Here is a 19260-nt window from a genome sequence, read left to right as displayed (position 1 = left end):
AATCTTACATTCCAATCATTGTTCTTTGAAGTTATTTAATTTTGTCCCTTGTGCGACCAGCAAATGGACATGAAATTGTGGCTCCTTAGCATGAAGAAAATTAGACTCATGGAGGAGTGTAACTTGTAGCAGTAAAGATAAATATGCAGCACTGGTTGCGATTAACTTACTTATCACACCAATTATCCATTCCTCTTCTCATGATTCAGAGATGCTGGTGTTGGACTGGCATGTACAAAGTTAAAGGTCACACAACTCCAGGTGATAGTCCAACAGGTTTATTTGGAAGCACTGGCTTTCGGAGCGCTGCTCCTTCAACCACCTGATGATGGAGCAGCGCCCCGAAAGCTAGTGCTTCCAAATAAACCTGTTGGACTATCACCTGGAGTTGTGTGATTTTTAACTTCCTCTTCTCAGTTGTGCAAGCGTAATGAAGTAGAGTTTAACCAAATGCCAGACTTCTCCTGAAAACCAGTTTGAAATCAGAAACCAGAGGAGACTTCACACTCTGCTGAGATTTATTAAAATTCACTTCTTGACATCCATTTAACTACAATTGCTCCAGCTTGCTCTGAAATTTAAATAAACCTTGTTTTTTTTTCCCAGTCTTTGGTTGTTTGATACTGTTTTTGGATGACTGTCATAGAGCAGCAAAATAACATTGAAATGGGAATTTGTCGGCTTGCCTTTCAAAGACTCATGTGCTATTTGTGGTCAAAGCATATTGTGGTTTGTTCACGAAGAGTCCCAAGTTGCTGCTGTTAAAATGGTAAGGTTTCCAACAAAAAAAAATAAATGACCAAATTTGAGTTTATCGGTAAAATCATTTTTTGAGTAATTTCCAGCTTGATATTTTAAAAGTCTTGTGAGGAAAAGGAATCAGCTGTCAAAATGATCTCTCGGAGCAAGTTAGTGAACAGCACACCTCAGTTAAACTTAATGGTTAGTGATGCCAATGAATTGAAACAATAGCTCCCTTAACATTACAACACAAGTGGATAAGGTGGTAAAGAATGCATCAGGCATGCTTGCCTTCATTGATCAGGTCATTGAATACAAACGTTGGCAAGTTATGTTGCAACTGTTTAAGGCATTGAGCAGGCCATATTTGAGGTACGGTGTGCAGTTCTGGTCATCACCCTATAGGAAGTCTATGGAGGCTTTGTGGAGGGATTTACCAGGATGTTGCCTGGACTAGAGTGGATTAGCTATAGGGAGAGGTTGGGCAAAGCTGGATATTTTTCGCTAGAGTGTTGGCAGCTGAGGAGGGACCAGAATGAAGGATGTAAAATTGAGTGACATGGATAGTGGGAGTCCCTTTCAGTCTTAATGCCCCATGATAAAAGAGCTGTCCTCAAGAGGAAATGGGGGTGACTGCTCTTGATGCCAAGTCTGCACTTGTCCCAATATTGAAAAAAACTGAGCTAAAGTGGATTCAGTTCAAAACAGGGCAGATCTTTCTGCTTGTTGGAGTCATATGTAGTTTAAAAAAGATAATGTGGTTGTGGTTGTTGGAGGTCATTCATCTCAGCCCTGGGGCATGACTGCAGGAATTCCTCAGGGCCGTGATCGAGGCCTAACCACCTTCATCTCTTCATCAATGACCTTTCCTCCATCGGAAGGTCAGAAGTAGGAATGTTTCCTGATGATTGTACAATGTCAATACCTTTGAAATTTCTAAAATACGGAAGTAGTTGTCATATTGAGGTTTGCACTGATAAAGTTATAAGGAACATTCATGCTACACAGGTAGCAAGCTGTGATTCTGTCCAATAACAGTTAGTGCAAATGACACCCCGTGATATTCAATGGCATCACCATCGCTGAATCCCTTGTGGTTGTTACCATTCATCAGAGACCGTATTGGACCAGCCCTATTAATACTGTGGCTGCAAGGGCAGATGAAAGACTGAGAATTCAGTGCTGATAGCTCACCTTCTGACAATTCAAAGCCTGTCTGTCATCTAAAGGTACATACAATAGACAATAGACAATAGGTGCAGGAATAGGCCATTCTGCCCTTCGAGCCTGCACCGCCATTCAATATGATCATGGCTGATCATTCTTAAATCAGTATCCTCTTCCTGCCTTATCTCCATAACCCTTGATTCCACTATCTTTGAGAGCTCTATCCAATTCTTTCTTAAATGAATCCAGAGACTGGGCCTCCACTGCCCTCTGGGCAGAGCATTCCACACAGCCACCACTCTCTGGGTGAAGAAGTTTCTCCTCATCTCTGTCCTAAATGGTCTACCCAGTATTTTTAAGCTGTGTCCTCTGGTTCGGCACTCACCCATCAGCGGAAACATGTTTCCTGCTGCCAGAGTGTCCAATCCTTTCATAATCTTATATGTCTCAATCATGCTGTATACCATACTCACATAACTCTTACAGTTTCAGTCAACATTCTAAAGATATCATTAGTAATCCTGCCACCTGTTTCAGATGGATGCTGAAGTTGGCTGTGTTAGACCGTTTTCAAAATTATGGTGACTGTAGTGTCAGTGTTAACACGTGTAGTTGGGATAAAGGAGAGTATTTTCAGAGTAGCATTATGTAACTAGTGGAGTGCCACAGGGATCAATGCTGAGGGCACAATTATTTACACATATATAAAATATATATTATATATATAAAATGACTTCATTGAGACAAGTGAATATACTATTGCCAAGGGTATGACACAAGATCAGGTGGAAAGGCAATTGGTGAGGTGGACACCAAGCATTTGCAGAAAGATATGGAGAGGTTACATGAGTAGACAAAAACTTTCCAGACAGAATATAATGTGAAGTATGAGGTCCTGCTCTTTGTCAGGAAGAACAGAGCAGCTGAATACATTTTAAATGAAGCAAGACTGAGGGTTTTGGGGGTCCTTGTGCATGAAGCACACCGTTAGCATTTCAGGATCAGTGGCTATCAGAGAAGGCAAATTGGCCTTTATCTGAAAGGAAACAGAGTGGAAAAGTAAAGGAATCTCCCTAAATCTATAAAAGGCACTGGTCAAACCACACCTGGATTACTGTGAATATCAGTGGCATTTCAGAGAAGGTTAATCAGGTTGTTCCTGTTTATGGAAAGATTTTCTGATAAGGCAAGTTGAATATGTTGACTCTATAGAAGTTGGAATTCAGAAGAAATACAGGTGATCTTTAATGAGACTGAAGATTCTTAGGGGTTTTTCCTTGTGAGAGAGTGTACGAAAAGAAGGCATAACCTTGGAGGAAGCGACCACCCATTTTGGATAGGGATGAAGAGGAATTTCTTCTCCGTGAAGGCAGTGAATCCATGCAGATTGCTATTTCAGAAAACTGTCAAGGCTGGATTATTAACGATATTCAATGCTGTGATATACATGTTTTTAATCAGTAAGGAAATCAAGGCTTATGGGGAGAAAGAAGAACCTGAAGTTGGGGATTATCAAATCAGCCACAATCTCATTGAATAGCAGAGCAGATCTGATTTGCTGGATGGCCTGCTTCTGCCTTTATTTCTATTTGTCTTCTGGTGCAATTTAACGGGCTTAGTAGGACCACCCCTGCTCTACAAATGTACAAGGAGAAAGAAAAATCTTTGTGGCAATTTCCTGAACATCCAGTCCTTCGGAGATTGCTGAATGAGCTGTTCAAAGGCAGCAAGCTTGCCTGAATGCCACCACTGTCACAGACTTTATCAGCAAGTGTGTTGAGGACTGCATACCGAGGAAGTCAATCCGGGTGTTCCCCAACAGCAAATCCTGGATGAATCAGGACATACAGAACCTGCTAAAAACCAGGCATGAGGCCTTCAGATCAGGAGACCCACTCAAATATAAGGAATCCAAGTATGGCTTTCGCAGAGCCATTAAGACAGCCAAGGACCAATACCGATCTAAAGTGAAAACCCAGACAGACACCCGACGACTATGGCAAGGACTGAATGACATCACAGGTTCTAAAAAGAGACAGTGCAAGATAGCAGATGATGACATATCCCTCCCAGATCATCTCAATGCCTTCTAAGCTCGCTTTGAGCAGAAATTTGGCAGCGAGGTATCATCTATTCCACAAGTCCTGATGGACCTATCCCAACATTCACTGCATCAGAGGTCAGATCAGTTTTCCTTCATGTGAATCCAAGTAAAATGATGGAGTACCAGGCCATGCACTCAAAGCATGCACAGATCAACTGACATCTCAGACATCTTCAACCTCTCCCTGCAGCAGGCCACTGTCCCAACCTGTTTAAAGAGGGCCAACATCATTTCTGTGCCTAAGAAGTCTCATGCAGCATGTCTCAATGATGACCGCCCAGTGGCCCTAACTTCGCTGGTCATGAAGTGCTTTGAAAGGCTGGTCATGGCATTAATCAACCCCACCCTCCCCACTACTCTTGACCCACTCCAATTTGTCTATCGGACCAACAGATCCACGTCAGATGCCATATCACGTGCCCTTCACCCCTCTCTAGAAAATCTTGACACCAAAAACAGCTACATAAGAATCCTACTCATTGACTACAGTTCAGCCTGCAATACTATTATCCCCTTGAGACTGTTTGCTAAACTTAGTGATCTTAGACTAAGCCCCATTCTCTGCAACTGGATCCTAAGTTTCCTGACTCACAGGCCACAATCAGTGAAGACTGGGGGACAATATTTCATCCTCACTAACACTCAACACTGGAGACCCCAGGGGTACGTACTCACTGTGTACCCATGACTGCATCGCCAAAAACCAGACTAATGCCATTTACAAGTTCGCTGATGACACCACGATGGTCGGTTGAATCTCAGATGGTGACGAAACAGACTACAGGCGGGAGATGGAAGGCTCAGAAAAACGATGCACTGAGCACAACCTAGATCTCAATGATGGCAAAACCAAGGAACTCATTATTGACTTTTGGCAGGATGTTACTCATGCCCCCTACACATTAATAGCACAGAGGTGGAATGAGTGGAGAGTGTCAAGCTCCTGGGAGTGGTCATCTACAACAAGCTTTCTTGGACTCTTCATGTGGGCACACCGGTTGCAAAGGCCCAACAATGTCTTTTCTTCCTCAGGCAGCTGAGGAGATTTGGCATCACAGCAAATACCCTTGCCAACTTTTATAGGTGCGCCATCAAGAGCATTCTGTCTGGATGTATCACTACTTGGTATGGCAACTGTACCATTCAAGATTGGAGATGGTTACAGAGAGTGGTGAACTTGGCCCGAACAATCACAAAGGCCAACCTTCCATCTATAGAATCCATCTACCGTGCCCGCTATCAAGGAAAGGCTGCCAGTATTCTCAAAGATCCATAGGATGCCTATGTTAGACCCTTTTCACAATAGTGGAGAGTCAAGGGTGGCATAGTGGCTCAGTGGCTAGCACTGCTGCTTTGCAGCGCCAGGGACCTGAATTCACTTCCAGCCTTGGGTGACTGTGTGGGCTTTGCACGTTTCCCTGCATCTGTGTGGGTTTCCTCCAGGTGGTCTGGTTTCCTCCTACAATCCAAACATGTACCAGTTAGGTGAATTGGCCATGCTAAATTGCCCATAGTTTTCAGCGATGTGTAGGTTATGTGCATTAGTCAGGGGTAAAAATAAAATTATAGGGGAGGAGAATGGGTCTGGATGGGAAACTCTGCGGAGAGGTTGGAGTGGACTTTTTGGGTTCTGGATTAGTGGTGCTGGAAAAGCACAGCGGTTCAGGCAACATCCGAGGAGCAGTAAAATCGACGTTTTGGGCAAAAGCCCTTCATCAGGAATCATCAGGCTTTTGCCCTAAGTGTCGATTTTACTGCTCCTCGGATGTTGCCTGAACTTCTGTGCTTTTCCAGCACCACTAATCGAGAATCTGGTTTCCAGCATCTGCAGTCATTATTTTTTACCTGGTGGACTTTTTGGGTTAAAGGGCCCGTTTCCACACGAGGGATTCGATCAGCAGATCAACAAACCAAGTGAAAACACTTTTTTTACTACTAAACACTGATTTTAATTCATTAAAGTTAATCCAGACGTTATCTCACACACTGAGAACAAGTTTGGCACTTTCAAAAGGGAGGTTTTCCCTCAAGTCAACTGCAAATACACAAGGTAAACAGAATGTCATATTTTTCCCAATGCCGCGAGAAATTGATCAAATTAGTATCATAATGAAGACAACACCTGATGTTGTAGTCCTTTTTATCAAAGGTCCCTCAGTAATTTCCTGCAGGGATCTGAATACCATGAGCTCACCATGCAAGACTGTAATCTCAGCTCAGTATGATTATTTTGGATGATTTTGTCCCATGGCTTTCAGTGCCCTTTTCAAAGAAAGAGTTGCCTGCAACCTCATTTGACCTAAATGAGATTGGGTTATATTAAAGAAAATGCAGCAAGTGAAATAGAGTACCTTGAATTTGTCTCCTGGGTTATAATCATTGCTAATTAAAGTGGAACCTTGTATTAGTTTTCATTACGAATGAGCTGTATCAGCATTTCCAGATTGCAGAGCCAGTCTGCGAAAGCATTAATACAGTTTAGATTTGATTCCCTACAGTGTGGAAACAGGCCTTCGGCCCAACAAGTCCACACCAACCCTCCGAAGAGTAACCCACCCAGTCCCATTTCCCTCTGACTAACACAGCAGGGAATTTAGCATGGCCAAGTCACCTGGCCTGCACATCTTTTGGACTGTGGGAGGAAATTGAAGAACCTGGAGGAAACCCGCAGGGAGAATGTGCAAACTCCACACAGACAGTCACCTGAGGCTGGAATCGAACCTGGGACCCTGATGAGTGAGGTAGCAGTGCTAACCACTGAGCCATCGTGCCTATTTGACTTTGTTAATCCTAAAATTACAGATTCCCTGGAACATCTGAACTTAAATGGTTGACAACATTTTCATTGTTATTTCGTTTCACTATCTCTGTGTTCCAAAACCTTGATTCTTTTTAACTTGATTTTGATACTCAGTCTGCTGGTTCGACCCAATGGGCCATATTTTGCTTTGTCGATTCATTTTAATGACTATGTGAATTTCTGTAAATCGTGGGCTTCATGAGCAGGACATATTGCAAGTGATTTGAAGGTTCACATTCTTCTGGTTTTTGCTTTGATAATTGCCTTCATTTAAAAATATATTCTGAGAAATAAGCCCAAAGAAAACTTGAGCAGCCTTTTTCTCGTCAAAGGTGAATCAAATATACTTGAACAGAGTTTTGCAGAAGAGATATGAATGAGAAGTGAATACTGAAGTCCAAGACAAGAATACGGTGAATGGTGGGATTTCAAAGTATCACCATCACATAGAAAAGGATGTAATTCACTTTTAACTAAGTGTCGGTGTCACAGAAGCTACATTAGAGGCTGTCTGGAAACAATGAGGGCTTCAGAGACATGCAACTGACAGTGCAAACATCTCTAGGCAGTGACTAGTCTAAAAGAACATAATCAGATGCCAGCATAATAAGGTGCCATTTCCAAAGTGAAACCAGAGTTAAGCTGTAGAACTGGCCTGGAATGACATGCAAAGATAGTCATGTACTAATATTATAGCGAAGGCTACAACTGGAACATTCAGCCCTTCAAGTCTGTTCCTCCATTCATATTGAATATATCTCATTAAAAATCACACAACACCAGGGTATAGTCCGACAGGTTTATTTGGAAACACTAGCTTTCGGAGTGCTGCTGCTTCATCAGGAGATCGGAGCAGTGCTCCAAGAGCTAGTGCTTCCAAATAAACCTGTTGGCCTATAACCTGATGTTGTGTGATTTTTAACTTTGTCCACCCAGTCCAACATCAGGTCCTCCACATCAAGAATATATCAAACCACCCCAATCCTGTTTACCCATCTTTGCTCCATATGCCTTGGTATTATTCCTTTGCAAATGTCTTGCATGTCTCAATTTACCCAGGAACCACAGACCTTTGGGGTAGTAAGATCTGGATTTCCGTGATCCATTTTTGAGAGCAAGATTGCACTTCCAAATGATCGAACTCTAATTTTGAAATGAGGCCAATTTGTTTTAGATTCCTTTGTAAGAGGCAATATGTTACTTCTGCCCTATCAATTCCATTAGAATTTTATTCCCCTCAAACAGATCACCAGGAATACAAACCAACTTCTTGTAACAAAACTCAGTTATTTAACTTTTTAGGATCTGATATTGCCTTAGTGAGTTCACACTGAGATAATGACCAATGCTCCATTAACCTTCAAAAAAAATTGTTCCTTTGCTCTTATACTGACAGTTTTTAGTGATTTGAGTGTACTGGCACTGATATGCATAGCCCTCCAGTTTAACCCTGCTGGGTCATTCAGGTCACAGTTAATACAATTAGCATCAGTCACATTTCCACCTCATACTAAATTATGAGTGGAAATGAATCCTGAATTCAACAACCAACAGTAAGGCTTCCTTGAAAACTGTTTTTTGATGGTTTCTCCTAACGTATAATGCTTAAAATTGACAAATGACAACAAGATGTTACACATAATGTTTTGCCTTTCATGTGGAAAATGTATTAAGATTCCATTGGGGTCGTTGTCATTTCATAGACTTTTGTCCCCATAGAATACCTCGGAGATATGTTTGTTTGTTTGTTTGTATGGGGACCTACAGTTTCCTGGACACTTCCCTGAACTTGTAGTTACAACAATCCATTCCCTTTGCTGATGAAATTCAGAGCCTACATGAAACTAAAACACAATGCTAAATATCACACAACAACAGGCTATAGTCCAACAGGTTTATTTGGAAGGACTAGATTTCGGAGCACTGCTCCAGACAACCACCTAATGAAGGAGCAGCGCTCTGAAAGCTAGTGCTTCCAAATAAACCTATTGGACTATAACATGGTGTTGTGTGATTTTTAACTTTGTACACCCCAGTCCAAAACCGGCACCTCCAAATCATTACTAAAACACAATTTATCTTTTTAAGCATAGCTACATTGTGAGTCTTTGAACTTGCTAGATATTGTTACAGGTATAATGTTTATAAGGTTATGATATTTTGGGATTGTATCTATAACTTAGTGTAACATGGAGGGATGAAGAAGTTATGTAACTTGTTCTGAATTCTGCCTGACAGGAAATATAAGTAACTTGATTGTTGAAGGCTGGACAGGGAAGATTTTTTTTATTGGGATGAAGATATTCATATTCTGTGGGCAATCACAAGTACATATGTTTTCCATTTTGGTCAACTGTCAATCTCCACATCTCCCAGGGAAGTGTTAGAAATGTAAGGTTTTATAAACTGTTACAATTTAACTGTTACAATTTAACTGTTACAATTATAAACTGTCTGTTTATATCAAAGGTAGAAAGTTGTTGGAGATTTAGAGAGAAGCTAATTTGCATTTATGTCTGGCTACAAGATCCCTGTAACTCATGCTGGTGTCACTATGGATTGTCCAAGGGAAATGTCAGTAGGATGCATCTGATGCCCAAAAAGTGCAGTCTTAATTATTCACTGTGAGGTTCACTGGAAGAATGTAGGACGGTATAACAGAACAACACCAGGCATTCCTAAAAATGAAGTATCAGACCTAGTAATTTTGTTTTTCACAGGACTGCTTGCATGCTAAACATCATACGCAGTGAATGATAAACGGTACTAATTTGATGTCATGTGGAGTAAATCGAGAAATAGCTAAATGGCTAAGCTTGTTCCACTGCAGTTACAAAATAATCATTTAGGTAGCAATATGGAATGTGGAAACATTGACCACAATTGTCCTGCACACAAAGAGCAGGACAAATCCAATCCAGCTATTACCACCCTGTCAGTCTACTTGCAATCATCAGTAAAATATTGGAAGGGGTCCTCAATAGTGTGATCAACCATTATTTGCTAAGCAACGATCTGCTCACTGACACAAACCGCAATCTAATCGCAAATTTTGTTTAAACATGCACAAAAGATGTGAACTCCAGTGGTGAGATGTGAGTAACTATCCTTGACATTAGGGCCATGTTTGAATTAGCGTGTCATTACGTAGCCGAGCAAAGCTAGAGTCAATGGGAATCACAAATGGCAAAGGTTAGTGTTCACCTGCCTGATCAACATCCTCCGCAGGTGAAGGTCAGAAGTGGGGATATTTGCAGGTGATTCCCCCACTATCTGTAAACATCATATGGCCTACCATTGACTGGAAAATAAACTGATGTAACCCTATAAGTACAGTGGCTCCGAGAGCAGGTTAGAGTCGAGTCATCCTGCAGTGTGTAACTCACCTTCAGACCCTCTGAAGCCTGTCTGCCATCTTCAAGGCCTGATGGTTTTAGGTGTGATAGGATTCTCTCCACTTGTTTGGATGAGTGCCGTCGCAACAGCGCTGAAGTAGCTTGATACCATCCAGGACAAACAGCATGCTTGCTTGGTATTCTATCTAACATCTTCAATATTGATCTCCTCCACCTCCAATGCACAATAGCAGCAGTATGTATCATCTATAAGATTCACTGCAACATTTACCAAAGCTTCTCAGACAGCTCCTTCTAAACCTGCAGCCTTTCCCGACGAGGAAGGCAAGGGCAGTAGATGCATGGAAACATCACCGCCAGGTCACATATCATTCTGGTTTGGAAATCTATTGCTGTTTCTTCACTATTGATAGGCCATAATTCTGGAAACCCTTCCCTAACAGCATCATGACTGTGCCTACACACCAAATGGATTACAGTAGTGCAGGAAGGCAGCTCAGCACCAACTACTTTAAGGCAGTTAGAGACTGGCAATAATGAGAGCTCAGCCAGTAACATCTACATCCTCAAAATAAATGAAAATAGGTAAGTGAGAGCTCACACTCAGTTAAGCAGACCAAGTGCATGAGTAATTAAATAAGGCTGAAAGACTGTTTTAGCTTTGACGAGAAGAAGGATTCTCCAGGCTGACTCTCACTGTGAAAGTCAGTCTTGGGAACAGAAAATTTATCATTCTGGGAAAATGAAAATAAAACAATTGATACAAAGTGAAAAATTGGGAAAACATAGTGACAACTTAAAGGACAGAGTAAAGTATTGCAGTAGTGTAGGATTGTCAGTCATATTTGAAGCCCTATCAGTAGTCTAGACCTTATCTTGAGTAAAGCAACAAAGGTCTCTCTTTAATCTTTAACAGCCACATCATCCATGTTTTAGAAACTATTACATGCTCACACACTCTTCGTTTAAAAATAAGGACACAATCCACAGCACTGCAATCTTCAAAGAATGATATTTGTAACTCTGATTTGTTGGTTTCAGCAAAAGTCTTAAAAGTTCTAATCTTGAGTAAACATTCTAGGCATTTATGGGCAATTCAAATGTCTTTTTCAGGGTTAGTAGTTTCTTCGGGGATTGTATCAATGCCTCATTTTTGAATTGTTTATTGGAATAAGTTGAAAACAATTGTGAATGCATTTCAGAGTTTTGGCCCTCAAGCATCCATAAAAACATTCTGAATCCTCTCAAACTAATAAACAATTCCTACCTTCTACCTTATTGATGATTTCAATCATTTTGTTACATCATTAATTCCACTTTATATTTTTGTATTCTGTTTGTGTTTGCCTTTTAAATATAAGAACAGCATGAATTAACTCATGGAAGTTCCTCCCTTTATTTTTCATTACCAACACGGCATGTGGCATGTAATTTGTACAAAGCAGCTATTTTGGCTTGTACTTCCTCCCTTGTTACATCTTATTAATGTTTCTCTATATTGTTGTTGTACATACGCTTTGCACATATCCTCAGCAATTACAATTTTCCTCTTGCACCAAAAAGACCATTTGTTCTGTGATGTAGTTTGTTGTAACACTCAAGGCCTGTCTAAAATGAAATTCATCATTTTGTATTACGATTTATGCTCTCAATATTCTAGTTTCACAGCTTGTTAGTTGCTTGGGAAGCATTAACAATTATGATTACAGATGCAAAATGATTCAATAGTTTAATGTTGTCAGAATGCTAAGGAAAACACATTGCTCAAAGCTGCCTTTTTGAAAAGCATGCACCCACTTATTTGTAAGTAACATGAATCACTGATATTTTTCTCGGAAAAAATGTGCAAAATATTATGAAGACATTGAGTAAACTGCTGAATGATCAGCCTTCCTTGGTGCCAAATGCTTGACCTGGCAAAAGATACGAGAAACTTGCCATGATCATTATAATTGCCATCCGGTGGAACATCCCAGGTTATGCAAACCCATTGTATGTTATAATGCATAATTTGAATTAATATTTTGTTGTTCCTGACACCAATTATAGCAGCTGCTAAGATAATTTCAGACTGTGTGGTTTATTTCCCTGTTTTAGACAATAGTCTCTATGTAGATATATGAGATATATTCGGGGCTCCACATGCTTTTGTGATATCCATTTAAGTTTTCACAGCAGTCAGATCAATTACGTAAAATGTGTGGGCAAACCTGCACAGTAATGATTATTACATAAGGAAAATTGACCTCAATTCCTTGAAGTGTTACTACTTGCTTTGTAAAACTTTACTGTAGCGGGTGCTCTTACTAGGGTTTTGGAAGACACTTTGAGATCAAAGACTTGAATTTCTTTTTAATTGCACCTAATAAAACTGTGTCAGTAACTGTATGAGATTTGAGTTTTACAGTAGAGTGCTTTGGCAGCTATTGTTAAGTTTGCATGCCATTTCAGCATAGCGCTATAATTATTACACATAAGTATCAAGTCATGCCAAGGCAAGTTTGCTTAAATTTACCGTCAGTCATTATTATTGTGCTATCCATCCTTTCTCACCTGGGAGCATTTCCTTTATGGTGTCTGTACTCCTAATGCTATTTATTTTCCTTACATGCATTTCGTGAGTAGCCATTGCAAACCAAATTTAAAACTGACAGGACGATCAGACAATGACTGCCTGCAAGACTTGTTTTGAATGCCCAATTCAACATCAGCATGCAGTTAGATATTTGAGAGACAGGTTCTCAAACCCAGTGTCCATGGGGTACAATTACTCTCAAAACTAAACCTAAAAAAGTGAACCAACCAATTACATCTATCAATGTCTGGAAGCCTTTGGCTGTAATCATGTTTCCCATTTCTGCTTCTATGAACACTATTTTCGTGAATTGTTCCACTAAATATACTGTTTGGCATCCCTACTTTTGCTTGCAAGTGTCACCGTCCCACCTATATTGACTCCCTGGCAAAGTCCTGTGAATTAGCTATTTTCTCCATTGACGTAGCTGAATTCTACCACACTGTCTTTTCTTCCTAATGACCAACTGCTTGATGGGAGGAAAGGGAAATAGTGAATGAATGAGCAAAACAGAAAAGAATGAAAATAGCATTTGTCTAAGGAATACAGATTCAAACAAAGGGATTACTTATGCTTTGGAAGATGTTCAAGAAACAACTAGAAGCCAAACAATTGCATCGAGTGGAAAAATTATGCACTTCTTAATGAACAAAACCACTGGAGATTAATTAATGTTTAAAAAACAAAGTAAGCTACATATGAATAGAAATGAAAATATTTAGAACCTCACTGGTCTTGGAAATAGGCTCAAAAGAATATCAAAGTTTGAACTGAGTGTTAATACAAAGGATATCCACAAGAGGAATAAAGTCCAATTAAATGAGCATTGAACAATTCAATAAGCTACTTAAATGAATAAAATCTCACAGTACAGTTCCCTTTCTTACAACCACTCATATTCTCCTGACAATTTTGAATGAATTTAATGATTACTTAAATAAATCATAATGGATAATTTTAATTGTGTTGGACATAGGCACCTGCTTTACAGCCTCCCTGGTTTTATTCTCCAGTGATCTGAAAATTGTCCTTGTTATAATGCAGCTATTTAAAGCTGCAAAGAGCCATGAGAAACCCATTTGAAATGATAGAGTTGTGATTAAGTGAACTGCAGCATGGTCATTAGCATTAATTAGTTGTGATTTGTACACAAATAAAAAGGTAATACCCATGGTGTGAAAGGCTGTTTGTTCCAGCAGCAGCACTATTTTAAGGGCCCTGTTCTAGTGCAGTGATAAATGTCCCTCACCCTGGACCAGGAAGCCTTGCTTCAAGTCCCACATGTTCCAGAGATGTGTAGGAACATCTCTAAACATGCTGATTAGAATTGAAAAGAAACACTATTTTAAGACAGCAACCTGCAATTGCTACTTCCTCCCTATTCTTTTGATGCCAGAAAGTGGATTTGGAGAATAAAAGCCTGGTGTTTAGCTGCTCAACTGCTCTAAATTTAGATTCAAGGAGAAATCATATAAATAGCAATTTGTCCTTTTATTTCAGATTTTCTTTTATTTTTGTGCCAAACTTATGTTCGATGATAGGACAAACTTCTGTAAAAGTTTCTCCTTTCAATATCTAGTGAACAGTCTATGCAGAAACAATAGACGAGGAAGGATAAATAATCATACAAATAATGAGTTTTTAATAAGATATGGGGCAAACCAGGAAATAAAGTTGATATATTCAGAGTGTTATCTTTGTGATATTGGTTTCTGACACAATACAAAACACTGATGTGACAAAGTTATTTAACAATAGTCATGAAAAAGACTTATTTTAAAATGCTCTGCACATCCTACCGTCCCAGTGGCCCTGATTTTTAATGACATTCAACTAACACCATCAAGAATAGATTAACCGGTCATTCATCTCATTTGCTGTTTGATGAACCTTGCTGTTCACAAATGACTGCTATATTTGTCAGCATTACATCAGTGACTACATTTCACAATTAATTCATTCACTGAGAAATGCCTTGAGATCTCCTGAGGATGTGATAAGGCACTGGAGATGTAACTATACACCGTTTTTTAAAAAAAACCTTTCTAACTTATAGAATGACTGGAGCTCAAGGTGTTGCATTTTAAAATAATTCAAGATAAACTAGCAAATATTCTAAATACACCATAGATCTTTCAGCATTGGTGATCAGAAAAGACAGATTTTCATTTAAGATATAGACCCTTTATCCTAAATTACATCCTTTACATAACTCCAATTGCTACTGATTGAGTTGACACAAACTTATTGGAGACATATTTTGCTCAGTAATGGAGAGAAATGTACTACAGAAGGCAATAGCTGAGAAACATGGAAAATCTATGCCACAGAAGGAGAAACTCAAACCACTGTGTCAGTGCCAGATGAAAAAGAACTATCCAACTGAATCCCACAGTTTAGTTCTTGGTCTATAATCTTGTAGGTCGCAGCATTCAAAATCCATGTTCCAGAGGGTTTATGCATTTTAACACAGTTCAGCCCATGAATTTTAGTGCCCCAGCAATCCCCACCTGAAAGAAATACCTCCTCAATTCCCCTGTAATACTTTTGACATATGCTTCAAATTTCTGTTCCCCCTCCCCCCCACACCCCAACCCCATTAATTAATTAATCTCTCAGCTAACAGAAATAGATCCTGCTGATCCAAATTGTCTCGGTTCCCTCCTAATCACACATACAAATTAAATCTTTCTTCAGCCTCCTCTGTTCCGAAGGAACAATTTTTCATTGCTGCTGAATATCTTCAGATATTTTCTCCGTACCCTTCTTATTATGATCAAATCTTTTCTCTAATATGGTGACCATAACTTCCCATAATAGTTTCTGTGACTTTGCATTTTTGTTCTGCTACTATTTATGATGCTGTGCCTTGCTAGCATGGTGTACAGGAACACAGAGTCATCAAAAACTTAAAATAAATACACAAAATACTGAAACAACTTGATTTTCAGATTTGGGTTGATAGAAAGTATAGAACAGGTCTCTGTCCTTAACAAGAAATCATTATTTATTTTTGGTAATTATATTCTAGCTACAAGGTAAACTGGGGAAAAGAAAGAAATGTATGAATTGAAGACTGGAAAAACAGTTATATAGTTTTTGTTCCCAAGATCTGTCAGGTTGGTATTTGCTGACTGAAGTTTTCTCTTTGATCTTCCCTCTTCCTCCTTTTTTCCCAAATGCTTCTGTTGGTTTGCAAGAGGCACAGAGTGACCGATTAACTTTTAAAACGTTGTTGACTTATACAATTTAAAACTTGCAGCATTTGCTGAATAGAAGATAAATTGGTTTCCTCAGGTTTAAAATGGCTTACTACAAAGAACTGTGAGTCAGATTTTTTGGTTGTTGTGAACCTTCGGTATTTTCTAGTCTCACTAACCTCTCTATTTTGCTCATAGCCAAAGCTGTTAAGCTCAGAGTCTTAAAGCTTGACTCCACTCATTATGAAGCAGCCAACTTGATTGGCACCTATCCACTGTAGCAGCAATATGTACCATTTGCAAGTTACATTGCAGACATTCACCAAGGCTCTTTAGATAGCATTTTCCAAACCCATGACCACTTCCAGCTAGAAAGACAAGGGTAGGAGAGATTTGGGAATACCACCCACCTTCATGTATCCTTCAAAACCACTCACCATCTTAGCTAGGAAAACTTTTGCCATTTCTTCAGTATCGTTGGATGAAAATCCTGAAACTCCCTCCCTAACTAAATTGTGGTTCTCCTTACAACAGTAGGTGAAGAAAACAGCTCATCATCACGACCTTCTCAAGAGCAACTGGGGGTGGTCAATAAATTCTGAATGAGCCAGTATCCCCCTATCCTGTGAAAGAATAAAAGAAAAGAGGACCTTTCTCATTAATAATTAATTCCTCAACCACAAACCAATCAACTTGAGTTGTCAATTACCTGTCACTAGCCACTTTATCAAGTTCCTTCCTTTCAAAACATGCAGCCATTCTTGCAAATCCTTGAGTTGTAAAGCATTTTTTAGTTATTTCTCTCATTTCAATCCTCAAGTTTAGAAGGAATCAAAATGAAAAAAAATCTGATCTTGACAGTAATAAAAATATTTGAGCCCAACAGTAAAGGGAAAGAGAGAATAATATTGAACAGCTTGGAAATGTTCCAAGTAATAGTAAGGTTATTGTCAGGTGAAAGGATGAGAGTTGAGCTGCAGCAGGGTAGAGTGGGTGATGTTGTCTTCATATGCATAGATTGCATCAGTCTGAAAGGTAAAGGAATTCATTAATTCTTTTGACCGATGATTGGCGATGAGTTAGGGCTGGTGGGCAAACAGGTACTTCATCAATAAAAAAAAAACACTGTCCATCCCCCATCCACCTCAATGTGACTCTGATCTCGCTAGGTTTATGGATGAGTGAGCAACAGCTTACCGCACCCCCACCCCTCACCTGAAGGAAAGATAGTTGGTTGCTGAATTGCTCCTTACAACTCTGCTTCACAGCTAAAAGACAGCACTCACTCAAGAGGTAGTCCCACCCACAGCCTGAGCTCTGTAGCGAACACAGCTGAGATTACAGGAAGAGGCCTGAAGATGACAATCCGAGTAGGTAAGTCCCAAAGGTCTTAGAGTGTGAGAATAGAGCCCAGACAGTAGTTTTGTTGAGTAGGTGGGGCCAAAGGGAGGGACGTGGCATCTTGAGATATCCCACAATGCCCCGTTCCTTTCCACTTCTGCACATTTTGGCCACTCTGCCTGACCGCCCTTGCCAGACACAATTTGATGTCATTTGAAGCTTGTGAGAAGCCAACTGAACCTTTAGTTATTTATTTTAATATGGCAGGTAGGCAGCTCATTTTAGCACCCATCCAACTTGTACATCGTGTAGTTGAGTTTTGGGGCGTATCGGAAGATGGTGGATTATCTGCCCAACATTCTTTTTAATATCCCATCCATGCTTAAAAATACATCTAACTACAGTATGAAAAGTCAGCCCCTCGTCAGCCATTCAGTTGTATCAAATCTCTGCAGTGCGTTAAGATAAAAGTACACCACTCCTTAGGGCACTAAGACAGAAAGCAATATATTACAGTCTTACCAATGATTCCCACATCCCAAGAATGTATTTTTAAAATACAATGATTTTACATAAACATGATAGAACTTTCCACGTGAAGGTTTGGTCTTGAAAAGCTGAAGCAACTGTGCAGTCCTGTTGTATTCAATTACCACAGTACATAAAGCACCAATGCTGCCATAGACCAGCCCATGAGAAAGGTTCATGTGACTTTTTTACTCGCTTCCACAGAATAAGTTAAAAATAGCTGGAGAGTTTGAAAATGCTGTCTTTCTTTGAAATGCAGAAAAAAAAGTGCTGCTCCTACTTCGAAAGTGAAGGTTTGGAAAGTCAGCTTCCAGCTACACCCATCACAGGTGCATGAAGTAATAAATTATAAATAGTAAATCCCGGGTGATTTCCACTCCAACTATAACTCAGATCTAGGTCAGAAGTACAAAAGAGATTAATGCGTGCAAGTGGTTATATTGTGCTGATTTCAGCTAACAAGCATATCACAGGTCCTCAATTATGAATAAAAATATAGAAGTTGTCAGGAGCAAACAACAAAATTGGCTTTAAACCTACTCATTGTTGGTTGTGACAAAGGAACTACATTTTAACATGGCTTACTGGAGAAAGGAAGTTGCTTATTGCCTCCAGCTATCAACTGATCATGTTCCATTGGGTCTCAAATCCCACAAAGCATCATTCAACTGTTAGCTGCAACACCATCGAAACGGATATGTCAATGAGGTCAATCTCTGGTGGAACACTGAACTTCAGGTCAAATTCCATCTTTGGCAGTAAAATACAAGGAACAAAATGACCCACGAAATCCAGAACCAAGAATATGTAAAAACAAGGCAATAGCCTTTAACATTAAGCAGAATTTTCATTGTTACATGTTAAGTCCCAGTATTACCACTTCAATGAAAACCGATGCAATAAGTTCTTTGTGACTAGTGAAAGATAAATTATTACTGATGTAAGACTTCCCAGGCTAAGCAATTGAATTTAAGGAGTTTTCAAAAGATGGAAAGTACGATAAACATGCCTTTAAAGGTGACTAGCGCAGATTAGCTAACTAGGCATATTTCGTCAAAGAAAATTCAGAATGTTGTGATTTGTAGACTTGGAGTTTGATCCTCGCTGTGAGAGTTTCCTTTGCCAAATGATCTACTAGCAATGAGTGTCTTGGTACATAAGCCAAGAGTAGTGACCTGGTTCAGGCATCCAAGTTTTTCAAAACAAGCTTTCTGAACTATTTTGGATGATATAAAGCAACCATATATAAGCTTGAGAAGACTCAGAGGAGATTGAAGGTCGAATTAAAGACACTGGATTATGAGTAAAGATTCAAAGAGTTGGTAAAACTATCAAGAGAAAATGTTTTAAAATATTGAAATACATGGAAAATCTGGATATGGAGTATTTAACCTGAAAGTCACTTGCCTCACTTAGAGAGAAAGGTCCAGATGTAATAAAACTGAAGA

General features: G+C 39.6%; 1 protein-coding gene across 14 annotated transcripts in view; it reads left to right on the top strand.

Annotated features, from left to right (window-relative positions):
• Positions 1–19260, top strand: part of LOC122559093 (contactin-4-like) — a 2514776-nt gene that overhangs the window by 2019436 nt on the left and 476080 nt on the right. The window lies entirely within an intron of this gene.

Source organism: Chiloscyllium plagiosum, unplaced genomic scaffold (genome assembly GCF_037043375.1).
Source record: "Chiloscyllium plagiosum isolate Xiang-an unplaced genomic scaffold, Cpla_swu_hap1 HiC_scaffold_14, whole genome shotgun sequence".
Taxonomy (NCBI): domain Eukaryota; kingdom Metazoa; phylum Chordata; class Chondrichthyes; order Orectolobiformes; family Hemiscylliidae; genus Chiloscyllium; species Chiloscyllium plagiosum.
The sequence above is the reverse complement of the archived record's forward strand: the minus strand, read 5'-3'. Positions and strand labels throughout refer to the sequence as shown.